Source organism: Leucopleurus acutus (assembly GCF_964270905.1).
Source record: "Leucopleurus acutus genome assembly, chromosome: 12".
NCBI classification, from domain to species: Eukaryota; Metazoa; Chordata; class Mammalia; order Artiodactyla; family Delphinidae; genus Leucopleurus; species Leucopleurus acutus.
Genome location: NC_139154.1, coordinates 63,010,477 through 63,025,173, shown reverse-complemented (window position 1 = coordinate 63,025,173; position 14,697 = coordinate 63,010,477). Strand labels below are relative to the sequence as shown.

General features: G+C 39.8%; 1 protein-coding gene across 3 annotated transcripts in view; it reads right to left on the bottom strand.

Moving 5' to 3' along the window:
* Window positions 1-12,397, bottom strand: part of PPM1B (protein phosphatase, Mg2+/Mn2+ dependent 1B) — an 85,925-nt gene extending 73,528 nt beyond the window's left edge. For all 3 annotated transcript variants that reach the window (XM_082851891.1, XM_082851890.1, XM_082851892.1), the window contains exon 1: window positions 11,991-12,397. The gene's annotated coding sequence lies outside the window, so the exon portion shown is untranslated. The remainder of the gene's footprint in view (window positions 1-11,990) is intronic.
* Between the last annotated feature and the right edge of the window lie 2,300 nt (window positions 12,398-14,697).

Genomic DNA, 14,697 nt, shown 5'->3' with positions numbered 1-14,697 from the left:
TTTTAAAAAAACAAACAAGAAAATAGAAAATAGGGGAAATGATAATAGCAAATACACAAAAGGGGAAATTTAAATGGCCAATAAACATATGAGAATGTTCATCCTCACAGTAATAGGAAAATGCAAAATTAAGGTCACAATGAAACATAATTTCTCTCTCATTACATTGAGGGGGGGAAAGATTCTCAGTACCAAATGGAGACAAGGATATAGAGCTGTGCTATCTGATACAGTAGCTACTAGCCACTTGTGACTAGTAAGAATCTGAAATGTGGCTAATGCAAATTGAGACTTGCTGTTAAACATAAAATACATGATGTAACTACAAGAAAATTTTAAGTTACATGTATGACCAACATTATATTTATATAGGACAGCACTGATATTGACATAGAGCAACAGGCACTTTTATATACCACTGGCCAGAGTATAAACTGGTACAGCCACTTTGGAGAGAATTTCAAAATATTTAGGTGGGTTGTAGGATAAGAATAACCTAAGTTGAGCAGTTATACTCCTAACTTTGTGCTCTAGAGAAACCCTCACACATATATACAAAAAGATGTAAATTATGTTTCAGCACGATTGTATATAAATACAAAAATAATCCAAATGTTCATCCAGAAACACTAGACAAAATGTGTTATGATCACACAATGGGATACTATGCAATACTATTTAAAAAGAGGAATAGATCAACAAGGAAAAACTTTGCAGAAATGTTAAGTAAAAAAAGCTAATTTTATTTAAAAAATTCCATATACAATCATGCTCAGCAACTATAAACTATCTTAAAACAGTCCTATACGCTATTTTCACATAGATACACATGGAGATTGTATATGTGAGGGTAGGCACAAAATTCAAGACAGTGGGAAAGAAACGATGGTATCCAGGAAGATTACAGAAGGGCTTCAACTATACCGATAGTGTTCCATACCCTAAAATAAGCTGGGTAGTGGGTACTTTATGTTCTTTATTCTTTTTATGCCTGAAATATTTGTTTTAATATATGATTTTGTATACCATGTATAGCACTATAACTGGGTATACTTTATGGTTTGGGGGACATAAGCAAAAACTCCACAATTTTAATCATGCGAAAAGCAACCTTTATACCTTGAATAACATCAGGATGCAGGAGAGGCAACACTTAAACACCAATTATATAAAACACCAATTTTATACCACTACTAGCAACATAATGAGAAAAACAGAAGAATACAAATCAGGGGTCAGCAAACTTATTCTTTAAAGAACCAAATAGTAAATATTCGGGGCTTTGCAGGGCCATATGGTTTCTGTCACAGCTACTCAACCCTGCCATAGTAGTGGGAAAGCAGCCAGACAGTATGCAAACAAATGAGCATGGCTGTGTTCCAATAAAACTTTATTTACAAAAACAGGCAGCATACCAAATTTGGCCAGTGAGCTACGGTTTGATAACCCCTGTCAAGATCCATCTTTAAAAAAGAAATCAAGGGCTTCCCTGGTGGCGCAGTGGTTAAGGATCCGCCTGCCAATGCAGGGGACACAGGTTCAAGCCCTGGTCCGGGAAAATCCCACATGCCGCAGAGCAACTAAGCCTGTGCACCACAACTACTGAGCCTGCGCGCCTGGAGCCTGTGCTCCACAACAAGAGAAGCCACCGCAATGAAGAGTAGCCCCCACTCGCCACAACTAGAGAAAGCCCACACGCAGCAAGAAGACCCAACACAGCCAAAAAATAAAATAAAATAAAAATAAAATAAAATAAATATAATTTTTTTAAAAAATCAATAAATCCATTAAGTCAAAGTCTGAAGGAGAAATGGATTTCTATAGTAACAAAGTATGCCATGAATTACCCGGTAATCATAAAAGAGAAAATGTTTCTTGTCCATGGAGACATCTAGCAATCACCACCTTAACCCAGCAATCAAACTTAGTACCACAAATAGTGCGACGCAATCATTTTGTACCTCCTGATGTGATGTAATACAAAGCAGCATCACCTATGAAGTATCCCGGCCAAATGTTTAACCTGAATTCAACGCAGTCTTTAGTTAAGTTTTAAACAAGTTTAAAAAAAACAGACAAATTCTGAATACAGGACATTTTACAAAATAATTGGTCTCTTGAGAAAGTCATTTTTTAAAACTGGTGTTTAAATTTAAAAGTGAATTGAGACACAACAGCAAATGCAATGTAATACAAGATCCTCACGGGACCTTGGTATGGAGGGGAAAAAACTATATACATCTGGATTGGGGATTACATGACTTCTGGGGATTAGATAATTGTGTTACGTACGATAAAAATATTTTAAGTATTGAGGAAAATGTCATTTTTTGGAGATTCATACTTAAGTATTTAGGGGTGAAGTACATGATGTCTATAGTTTATTTTTAAATGGTTCGGCAAGATTATGGATGAAGCAAATAGGGCAAAAATATAAAATACCATCGAATTTAGGTGGTGGCATATATGAACTCAATGTACTGTTACAATATTCCATAGGATTAAAAATTTTCATAATAAAAACACCAGAATGCAATGAGATTATATACTTATTAAATTTTTTTCATCAATCTCCTCCACAAATATTAGTCTTAAGTTTCCCTAAAAGCTCTCAAGGTCCTAAACTTTCCTAAAGTTCACAACCCTGATGTTTTTCCTTTTAAGCATCTGATTTCTAGAAGTGAGAACAAGGCAATTACAAGGTAAGACAATCTAATTATACTGCCATTTGACTTTTATACATTTTATAAAGATTCTTAATATATAAAACATACTGATAATTCCTTTATAGCATTTTTACTTTTCACTTTGTATAATAATTCATATACACGTTTACTCCTTTCCTCATACCACACATGGCAGACTCAGATAATCTTTGTCCCCCAAAGTATCTAACACTAGCAGACAATATTTACTTACTAAATAAAAATTGAATAGCAGGAAATTTGTGTTCATACCTTTAACACGTTAAGCATCAAATCTTTGAGAAGGAATGCAAACCTCCCTCCCCTCTTCTTACTCTCTATTCTCCTCCCCCTGAAAGATACTGTTTTTATGGGAAAATCTATTCAGCAACTATTTATAGAATATAATATAGATACATGGATAAATCTGCACACAAAACTAACACAGTTGTTGTCCCTGTGTTGCTTACACTTTGGTAGAAAATGACAATCTTAAAACAGAACTTTTTTTTTTTTTTTTTTTTTTTTTGCGGTACGCGGGCCTCTCACTGTTGTCTCTCCCGCTGCGGAGCACAGGCTCCGGACGCGCAGGCTCAGCGGCCATGGCTCACGGGCCCAACCACTCCGAGGCATGTGGGATCTTCCCGGACCGGGGCACGAACCCGTGTCCCCTGCATCGGCAGGCGGACTCTCAACCACTGCCCCAGCAGGGAAGCCCCTAAACTTTTAATTATTATAAAGTGCATGTAAAAGTTCCATCTTAACCGGTACGTGGGCCTCTCACTGTTGTGGCGTCTCCCGTTGCGGAGCACAGGCTCCAGACGCGCAGGCTCAGCGGCCATGGCTCACGGGCCCAGCCGCTCTGCGGCATGTGGGATCTTCCCGGACCAGGGCACGAACCCATGTCCCCTGCATCGGCAGGCGGACTCTCAACCACTGCGCCACCAGGGAAGCCCAGAACTCTTAATTTAAGTGTCAAAAGAACCTCAAGACATCAGATGGTCCAACCCTCTGCCTTAATGCAAAAATATTACATTACAGATTAAAGCCATTAAATTGGAGAAAGAATAAGTAACTCACAAAGTCACAGGATCATTAAAAGGTTCAGTGGGAACCTCAAACAGGGTCTTCTGCCTCCTGGTTTACCATATATCATTTAGTATAGCAATAAGAGAAAGCACTCAAATGTTCCAAGGCTCTATGGTAATGACTACCTGGAATACCCCAACCCAACAATTTTATGAAATATCCTCACTTAACAAACAAGAACACTGAGGCTTAGAAACATTAAGTAACTTGCTTTAAATTACCCATCTACAGAGTGGTGGAAGAGGGATTCAAATCCAGGTGGTCTGACTTTAGAGTCTATGCTTCCAATCACCTTCCTCCTTTTGGAACTTTTTCCAAAAACATAGCCCACTCCTAGTACAAAGCTTTCTTACACTTAATATACACATACAAACATATGCAACAAAACAGTGCCAAGCATCCTACAGCATTACCTAAAAGCATAGAGTAGCAAAGATTCAGAAATATGTATCTAAATCTTTGGAAAAGACGCCTCATGCACATTTGTGAAACAGTAATTCTCACCTAGGTCTGTGGATGTAGACCAGTTTTCATTCTTAGGTGACTAAGAAGATAACAGATTTAAGGCCTAAAAACATACTCTTTTAATGTCATCACTGTTTGGCCAGCACCTCTGACCATCGTTCAAGTATAATCCTGAAGCTACTGCTATCTAGCATCTCCCAAACTTTGTTAGACAAAATATCACACAACCAGTTAACCATCACACTTATTTTTACCTTGTTAGATCATTTTCAGTCCTCTTAAAACCCAGGGTCAGTGTTATTCCAGACAGCTCTCTATAATTAACTATGCATTTCTACTCCTTTATATTCAAAATACACCTTATACCTGACTCCGTAACTTGGCCATGTAATATATATCCGAACCAAAACAAAAGACCCACCTACATGAATTCTACTTTGTAGGATGGTCATAAAGTCTGAAAACATAAATATTATTTTAACATATTCTATAACATCAATAAACCATTTATTGTGTATGCATCTGTGTTTCCAGACCTGGTAGCCACCCTGTACTTAAATGAAAATCAAGTAAGCAAAGACAGAGGCAGAAAAAGCAACACAAATCAAAAGTACAACAGCAAATAACCTGAACTAAAATACAAACCTATCTCTGAGAAAAAGACTCAAGATGTAAGATAAGAGCAATAACATTCTAAATCATCACTTAATCCTTATAAACCTCTACTTCCCTTATGAACTAGAGTTAGATTTTATAAAACAAAAACAAAATGAAAGTATAACTTAACTCTATTATGTACTGAGCTAAAAGTTACCATTTCACTTTCACATTTTGATTCAAAACACTCCAGAAGAGCTGAACATAAAGAAGTTAAACTCAGTTTCCTTACATTTAGGACCTAGAACCACCAAAGCTTTAATTAAATTCTGAATCATATAAACAAACCCAATTATAAGAGATAATTTAAGAAATCAAGTAAGGTTGTTTTTGTCTTGTTTTTCCATCTAAAATACAGGCACTCAAAGATGTCCAAATGTTGAACAGCTTCATGAACCTGGTCTGAATTACAGTACTAAATTTAATATATTCAAAAGTACAAGTTCTTTTGCACATCAATTTTGATAAAAGTGATAAACACATTAAAAGTGAAACTAGAAATTTGAAGGCTTATTTGAGTGCTATAAAGGAGGTATCTTAGGTCATGAATGGAACTAGTGTTCATTTTTACTTTGGGGCACTGAAATAAACACAAGTTGATTTGCTTTAAAATAAAAAAATCGATCTCAATTCACTGCAGCAAGCAAGATCACATGAAACTCTAACTCAATGACTCACTAATGAAAGCAAAAGACCATTATGCATTAAAACAAAAACAAACATCAAAGATCTCTCATGCTTATAAGTGTGCAATGTTTGCATAAACTCAAGAAGAGCCATCTTTACCAAACTGGATCATCACTAGTAAAGTTAAAGAACAGAAGTAGAAAACTAAGCACCTACTTCATCATAAGTGCAAGAGGACATCCTCATCCAGAAACTTACAATGCAGGAAGACAAAGACACAACTTCAAGTAATATACCACAACTACGGAATTAAGGGACGCAGTGGCTATATACAGATCAATATGAGCACAATAAACCTAAGAGACAGATTGACTCCATCAGCTATCTTCAAGAGAACGGTCTTATAACTAGAGACAGAACAGCAGTCACAAATCAGTGACAGTATTTCAGACACTACTGGCCAACCATTAATCTTTCAGCTATATTCGCAAAAGAAGAGAAACAACAGGGTCTTTTCTAAACACAAATAATAACATATATTTTATAGGTACATCCCAAGTTATTTAAACCAGACTTGTTAAAAGACCTGTTTACCCTCCTCCCATTTTCCCATCTTTTCTCCCATTCTCCTGTCCAAGAACCCCTCTATCCAAAGTTGGACAGTACATGGTGTTTCCCCCAGCTTCCCTCATGCCTAATGTAGGGATTTCTTTTTTTATCTTTGGCTCACATTTTAATCTTAGGTACAACAATATTTCCCCCTTCCTACTTCCTCTTTTCATATTCCAGTTTTTGTCCAGTTACAGAAAAACTCTTCTTCCCTCTCTCTTGTCAAAAATAGTAAAGCTCTAATCATAGCTTCTCAGCAAAGTGTAGAAAACACCACACATGCCAAATCCCACTCATAATTAAATCATCCACAAAGGAAGCAGAGTTGTAATGTAAATTAAGGAAGAGTTTGTTATCGGAACAGAAGATCTCCGAGGGCAGGGATTGTGTCTATTTTGTTGGGCCTCCTGCCTGGAATGGAACCTTGCATATTAGAAGGCACTCTGAATGCAAGAATAATTGGGGCGTAAGAGGAGGGTAGCCCACAGACTAAATACTATTAAGCTCTACTGAATTTTTTTACTTCTCAATGGGTTGGTAGCCTAGAGAAGTAAAAGTAACAAGAAGCCTCTCATATCTAAACTTGATCTCCCACACATTCTATCATTTAGAGTTGCTTTGAGTTTAATTATTTGCTCTTTGTAAGAGACTAGGAAGGGCCACCTGTGTTCAACAGATAGCACCAGTTCCTTAACTCAGAGTTGATTGCTTTAATCAGAAAAGGGAAAAAGAAAAACTCTTTGCCAAAATAGCTTAAGCACCCATGAGTAATATGGACACTCCTAGATTCTCCTATTCATAAGAACATCTATTAACCATCCCTTTTCAAGGTTAGGAGCGCACTTATACATACCTACACCAAGAAAATGCAATTATACTTAAGAATCACTGACATTACCCTCAAGCTTTTAAAAGTTCTTTGAAATCCTTCAGAACTTCACAAATTTATCAAACCTACTTCTCAGGTATGTACTACCTATCAAACAAACTCTATACACTTGGCTTTTTTCTTATATAACAAACTTGATTATACCTAATAACATAACCACATTTGACAACAGTTTTCCATGAAAGAAAAGGTTTTTCATATTTCTTTCATACAAATGCACTTTTCATTCACAGCCTATTTTGAAATGGAGATCATTCTACATAGACAAAAAGCACCAGCAATACCAGACACAGGTCTTACCCTCCCTATATCACTACCAGTAATTGGTCCCATCTCTAAAAGTAAAACAAGTTCCTTAATATTAAATACAAGTCTTGCAATGTTTCTCTCTCATCTAAACTTCAGACCATGTTTTAGTAATCTTCTTTTATTCAAAAGGATGCAAAACAAGTTTTCCAACTAGCATTATGTTTCTTAACTTTAAGATCTTTAATTTTCAAGAAATAAATCAATTTAAAGCCAATAAATATAATCTTGATATTTTAACATACTCCAAAAGAAAACTATGAATCCATTTTTAGCAAGTTACTATTAAACTACTTATTAAGTCATAAACGCATGAAATTGGCAAACTATGCTTTAAATGTTACAAATCATGTTAAATGTCTAAATATATGAACAAGCTAAAACTACAATTGATTGTTAAACTACTGGGTTCTTCAGTAAGTTATTACGAAGGGTATCATGTTAAGATATTGCAGATGTGGTCAGAAGTTAGCTGTAGTAAAAGAAAAAAAATTTACTTGAGAAATTCTGTGTCATGGCTTACCATAATTCAGAGCAAAATGTTTATGTCTGTCATTAACATTAAACTTAAGAGGAGAAATAAAACACTTGAAAACTTAAAAAAAAAAGGTATGAGCTACCACATGGTATTTGTTTCCTAGGTTGCTAGATGATACTAAAAACTAAATCTCAAAATCTTCATAACACCTGAGAAATGAAACTACAGTAGATAGACTACACTTTTGGAAAGCTTTATACCTTTATCAAGAATTCAGTGAAGACTTATTTTTATAACACTGATTCAACTACCTAATCAAATCACTCTAGTCTAAATGGTGGTGGTCTGGTCTGGGGACAAACCAGAGACAGAATGCTGAAAAGTGTAACTCAAGTCAAATCTAAACAAGGAGGTTAAATCACCTTAGAAATGTTTCATTTGAAAAAAAGATTCAAAAATGGCTAATCAGATATAAGCATACTTAAATTAGTTGGAAAGATCAAAAGTTATTTTATTTTAAATCAATGTTTTGATGTAAAGAAGTATCACCAACAAAGACAAGAATAAAAAACAGATTATGAACCCCATGTGTCTTTTTTTTTTTTTTTTTTTTTTTTGGTGGTACGCGGGCCTCTCACTGTTGTGGCCTCTCCCGTTGCAGAGCACAGGCTCCGGATGCGCAGGCTCAGTGGGCATAGCTCACAGGCCCAGCCGCTCCACGGCATGTGGGATCTTCCCGGACCGGGACACGAACCTGTGTTCCCTGCATCGGCAGGCGGACTCTCAACGACTGCGCAACCAGGGAAGCCCCCATGTATCTTTTTCTTCACCTGTACTTGTTAGATCAGCTGCTAGAAGCTGATGACAAGCTCTGTTACTTTATAAATTTTATGACAGTCAAGCAAAAACTATAAAAATCAATACTCCCCAAATCGACACTATTTTACCTTCACCGTTCAGTTTGAGTACAGGATAGTGAGATGGGTAGTAATCCAGATTACACTTTTGTAGTTTTCTCAATTTCTAGGAATCTTATTCATATCCCCAATTACTCAATCCTCCTAATCCACACAGTGTGAAAAATCATCAAAAATCCATATTCCCCAAAATTCTCTTACCACTCATTGTAATTTTAACCTAAGTATTACTTAAATAAATTTTCCTATTAGAATTTTGGAACTTAAAAAAATTTTAACTCTTAGAACTCTGATACTTCAGTTGTTTCCCTACTAATTTTTCCTTAAATCAGTGAACTGTGAAAGGCATATTTCACAAAAAAGTAAAATGCCATGTATATTTTAATAAGTGAATTTTATTCACCTTATTAATATCTTATGAAGGACTACTGTAGAGTTCTATTTTATTTACCTTCTATGCTAGATAATGTCAAAAAATACTTTTAAATAATTACGTATAATATACAAATATTCATATAATGTAGATAATACATGTAACTACCACCACTGAGTATGGGGGGGAACATTCACTCCCAGTATCACGTGCAATAAATGTTTACCAATCCATCTACAAGGACATGTTTGCAATCTTTCCACTACTGGCTCAGCCAGTTTTCAATGAAACTCCACAATCGCTAAACAATACTATGGCAAATTCTACTCTTCCACGAATGCCAAGAGATAGTGTATCAGCGTCACATTTTAATTCAAAAAACTCCATAAAAAAAATGTACGTTATAAGAAAATAAACTTTCAACGACAGCCACTTTTTCTGACCTCGTCAACTTGTGAATGAGGCGTTCTTAGAAGCACAGATATTTTAGACACTATATTATTCCTTCAAATGCTGTAATCTTAAGGGATTTGGTAATTACATGTGAATTACTAACATAAGCTAATATTTACTGACCTATCAGACAAACTGAAAAGGCTTTCACCTGTTCCTGGAGTCTTTATAGAAATCACCCAGTATAAGAAAACAGGTGTTGAAAGCTCTGATGGTCACATCACAGAGAATAATCACAACATGAACAAATCCAAAGGGTAATGTCCAAGAAACTGGGGAAATCTTAACTAACGGGTATGAAAGATCAAATAAAAATACTATTCCATGCTGACAGTGCAACATAAACACTGCAGAAACTGTAGTAAGACTTTTTATGAGAGCAAAAATAAATGAAGAGGAAAAAAGACAAACAACCATTTAAAAAAAAAAAGATAAAGAAGACACTGAGAGGTAAGAAGCACAGTAAAAATCAGGATTATCCCTGAAAGAAAATCTGTTGACTAACAAAATCTGTTCTAAATACTAAATAAAAGTTCTATTGAAACAACCCATTGTCCATTCAAGAAGCCTACAATATTATTCCTTTAAGAAATTACCATTTCAGGGCTTCCCTAGTGGCAGAGTGGTTAAGAATCCACCTGCCAATGCAGGGGACATGGGTTCGAGCCCTGGTCTGGGAGGATCCCACATGCCGCGGAGCAACTAAGCCCATGTGCCACAACTACTGAGCCTGAGCTCTAGAGCCCGCGAGCCACAACTACTGAGCCCGTGAGCCACAACTACTAAAGCCCACATGCCTAGAGCCCCTGCTCGCAACGAGAAGTCCCGCACCGCAACGAAGAGTAGGCCCCACTCGCCACAACTAGAGAAAGCCCGTGGGCAGCAACAAAGACCCAATGCAGCCAAAAATAAATAAATTAAATAAATAAATTTTTTAAAAAAAGAAATTACCATTTTAATAGTAAAACTGCAACTGTATCTTTTTAAAAGGCTATACACTTGGAAAAGACTACTATAATAATTAGAACAACTTGCCTCACCATTTATTTAGAAATGCTCTATTTAAAAGCAGGCCAACAATAGGAACTTTGCTATTGCACAAGAGAGAAAGTAAATGAAATAATGTCTATTAACATTCAGTGTTGATAACATGTTTCTGCATCTCCTAGAACATACTGATCTACGCTAACCTGAACAATTTACCACTTCCACATCCATGCAGTAGCTCAAATAAAATGAGTTCCTGTGTTAATCCCACAGTAAACCTCGGTAATTCTCACATCACAGGAGTTGTAAACGTTTGTTAACAGAAAAAGAATGTTTTTCCCAAAATAGCTACATAACTCTTAAGACTACTCAAATTCCTAAATAATCCTTTTTACAAGACTCCCACCAACTTTATTTTGATACATTAAACATGTGGAGCCTATTTTAAAAGGTATTTAACAGTGACTTCATCAAAACAGCTTCCTAGTTGTTCTCATGTCTTTTTTCTAAAGTTTTCAAATTGTTTTTAAGCCAACTTGAATAGTGATGAATGTGAGCCGCTATCAAAACGCTTAAGAAGCATTCTGCCAAACAAGATGGGCAAAAATGTTCTAGATCTGCTCAATCTGACATTAGAGGTCATGCAACTTGAAAAATGAAATAACTATTTCCAACACTCATTGAGCCCTTCATTTTAAACATAACTTCAGGGCTATTTCCACACTCTACATTTAATAATACAATTTTTTAAAAAGGATGTTAGGCTCGGTGAAATCAGAAACTGATCTGCCACTTAAAGCTGGTGAGTCTATTCTTAATGGGCCTCTGGTAGATTTGGGATACTGACGATAGCAGTTTCATTTAAGAACTTCACTAGTAAAAAGAATGACACCCGAAAAGGACTGCTGGGGAAGAGAAGACCGGAGTCTCCTGAGAAGAAAAAGAGAAACGATTTAAATAAAGTCGCTAAGGAGGAAGGAGGTGGTGAGACGCGCAGACAGAAGAGCGAGAAAGATTTAACGAGGAAGTGAAATGGAGCGCAGAGGAAGGCAGAAGCTAATGAGGAAACAAATGGGAAAAGGTAGTGTTTTCAAACAGGCATGCACCAGGAAGGGACGAGTTACGGCCTGGAGTAGCCCCAGTGCTTTCAGGTGAAAGAGATGCTCGCAGAGAACAGGGACAAGCAGTTTACTTCCAGGCTTTCGAGCAAACTAAAATTCCCTGCCCCGAACCTCTCCCAGCCTCGGCCGAGCGCGGAGGCGGCGGCTGGGGAAGGGGCCTAGCCAGGAGCCAGGCCCGGCGTTCCGCTCCTCTGGGCTCCGCGGCCGAGGGAAAGAGGCGAGGATTAAGCGGGGAGAGGTCCCGGCCGCAGCTCGGCGGCACCCCGAAAACGGTCCGGGGCCTCGGCGGTGCCCGCGAGCCGTTCCCCCTGCGGCGGGGCGCCCAGCGGCCTTACCTGGGGCGAGGGAGGGAGGCGAGGTCTAGGGCGTCCGCTCGCGCCCGCCGCAGAACCCCTCTGCTGCACTCAGCCCAGGCTTCCAACGGAGGCGCGACCCTGGCTCAGCCGCCGCTTCCCCCTCGGGGTCTTGGCCACCGCCTCCGCCGCCTCCGGGGCTGTTTACACCGTTGGGCCCCGCACGCCGCCGCCGCCGCCGCTGCCGCCTTCTCTCCACCCTAGCGCCGTTGCCGATTCGGCCGCCGCCACCTCCTCCGCCGCAGCCTCGTCTCTCTGGAGCATCTTCCAGCCACCGAACCCTGAGAAACAGAGACTCCAGCCGCGCCGGCAGGAAACTCCCCCGCAACTGCTAGGGGGACGAAGCGGTCAGAACACCGGCGGCTTTTCCGCCATTGAGCAGCAGCCGCTCGGCTCCTTCTGCAACCCCCCTCCCCGCACCCTGTCCTTCCCCGCCCCTCGGAGAGCCCCACCCCCAGCTCCCACCCATTGGCACGCCGCGCGGTATCTCGCTGTACCCGGTTTGCTGGACGGCCCGTCAATCACCGCCCACCCTCCCAGTCCCGCAGCCCCTGTGCCGCCGTCCTTAGTTTTCCCCGCCCACAATGCCCCTCCTCTGTGTTCCTAATTTCCCATTGGGCATCAGTGACCACCTTCAATTGGCAAGGTCAACTATCCATCAAACACCGCCCACTGAGTGAGACCCAACCCTTCATTACCCTTTACTTCATTCAGCCCCGCCTCTGCTATACCTCCGGACGTCAGGGACCAACCCACCCTAACAGCCATACGTAGAGACCGTCGTCAATCAAATAACGCCCACCTGCGCTCCGCCTCTCAAAGCCCGAGTCCTAGCGATAGTCTTTTCTTATTGGTATAAAGGGTGGCCCGAACTCTCAATCATTGGCTTTCTCTACATGTCCGTCACGGAACCAATTTCCAAGTCCGTCACACCGGCTTTTTTTAAATGAACGCGCAAAAGGCGGGGAAGTATTCGAAAAGCGATTGGCTAGTCTTCGGAAACGGTCAAACCCAGAGTCTTTGCGGAGGCTTCTCGTTCTGTGAGGACCATGTCCCTTTATTTTTGACCTCCAAGCCTCGCGTAAAACAAACGCCATAAAGGAGCCAGCGGGCTGTCCAATTATAGGTGTGGAGGCCTAGTCCCACCCGGAATTGCAGGGGGTTGGCTGCTGATTGGCAAACAAAGTCCTACTAGGCCCCCATTGGAGGATATAAACGCCTCTCTTAGACGTCGAGACGGGAAGGGAAGGCGCAGGCGAGGACAAGAAGCGATCTAGGGAGAGGCGGTTGTTTTGCTTTAGCCAGCGGGTGGGGCGCACGCGGGAGAGGGAACCTCGGGAGGCAGGGCTCTGGAGGGGGTGTTGCGGGGAGGGGAAAGGCCCGGATGCTCCCTAACAATGAAATCATCGCCGACCAATCAGAGCAGCTGAACTGGGATACCTGCCTAACCTGTCCCCAGAAGCGAAGAAAATGAGTTAGAGAGCGGGAAATTGGGGTGTCAGGAGAGGACAAAAAGCGACGTGAGAAAATGAGACAGGCGATCCCTTCAGGAGGATTCTGTGCTGTTAGGGGTTATTTTTATTCCTTCTCGGCCCGCACTGCCTGGCATTCAGCCCTTGACATTTCCGTGTTTTGTTTCTTAGTCAACGTTGATTTTAGAAACTCTTGGCCTAGTCTTTGACATTCGTTCGCTCCACAGTTATTGAACGCCTGCTATTTGCCAGGCACTGTTCGGAGAGCTGAAGTACAAAAATTAGGTATAAGATGATGGGTGCTATAACTGAAACGTGGTGACGGTGAAGTAAAGGATCTCCTGTGAGTAAGTTTACGGAGGAAGGCTTCACAAAGATACAGGATTAGTCTAGAATGAATGACTCAATAGGAGGGTGAGGGAAGTGGACTTAATTCTTCCAGCAACTGAATTAGACTAAAAGGTAATGCCAGGTTAATCTGCCCCTCCTCCACCCCCAACAAAAGAATGATAACTAGAGTGTAATGAAGGCATTCTAGTACCTTAAGGCACTTTTTTTTTTTTTAATGAAAATTCCCTGAAAAAGAATTTAAACCTTATTCATACTTCGGTGTAAATTGGTTTGGGTAGACAATTTAAGCTAAGATCCAACAGAGTGCTGTTCAGCTTAAGGGCTGTCAGTGTTTGGGGGAGAAGGGCAAATTTAAGAATAGGGCAGTTGTCCTAGCCATGGTGAGGATGGCAGAAATAAAGACTTGATTCCAATTCAGATTTCTTGATCTACTCAAGTTTGTGTAAGGATAGTGTTTCTTACAGCATGGTGGCTAGACCACCAGCATCAGAATCACCTGGGGTGCAGATTCCTGGGTCCACTCACATCTATAATATCAGGGACTCTGGGGACAAGACTTAGTTGAATTTTTAAACGATTCCCCAAGGTGGTTTTTATGAACACCAAAAATTAAGACCTTCTAGCATAGGTAATGAAGACACCATAAACTAAAATTCAGTTTCCCTACTTCTGCACCTTGGGAAGACAAATAATAAGAAAAAGAAGTAGGCCCATTTAGATTTTGCCTCTCCCTTGTCCCCTTTATTATCAGTATGGGATCATACAGTCCTCAGGAAATATTTCTTCAATGACTTATAAAATCTGTTTCTTTAAATCATACTCCTTTGCCTGACACACCTTATATAGGGGTAAGGGAATCTAGGATC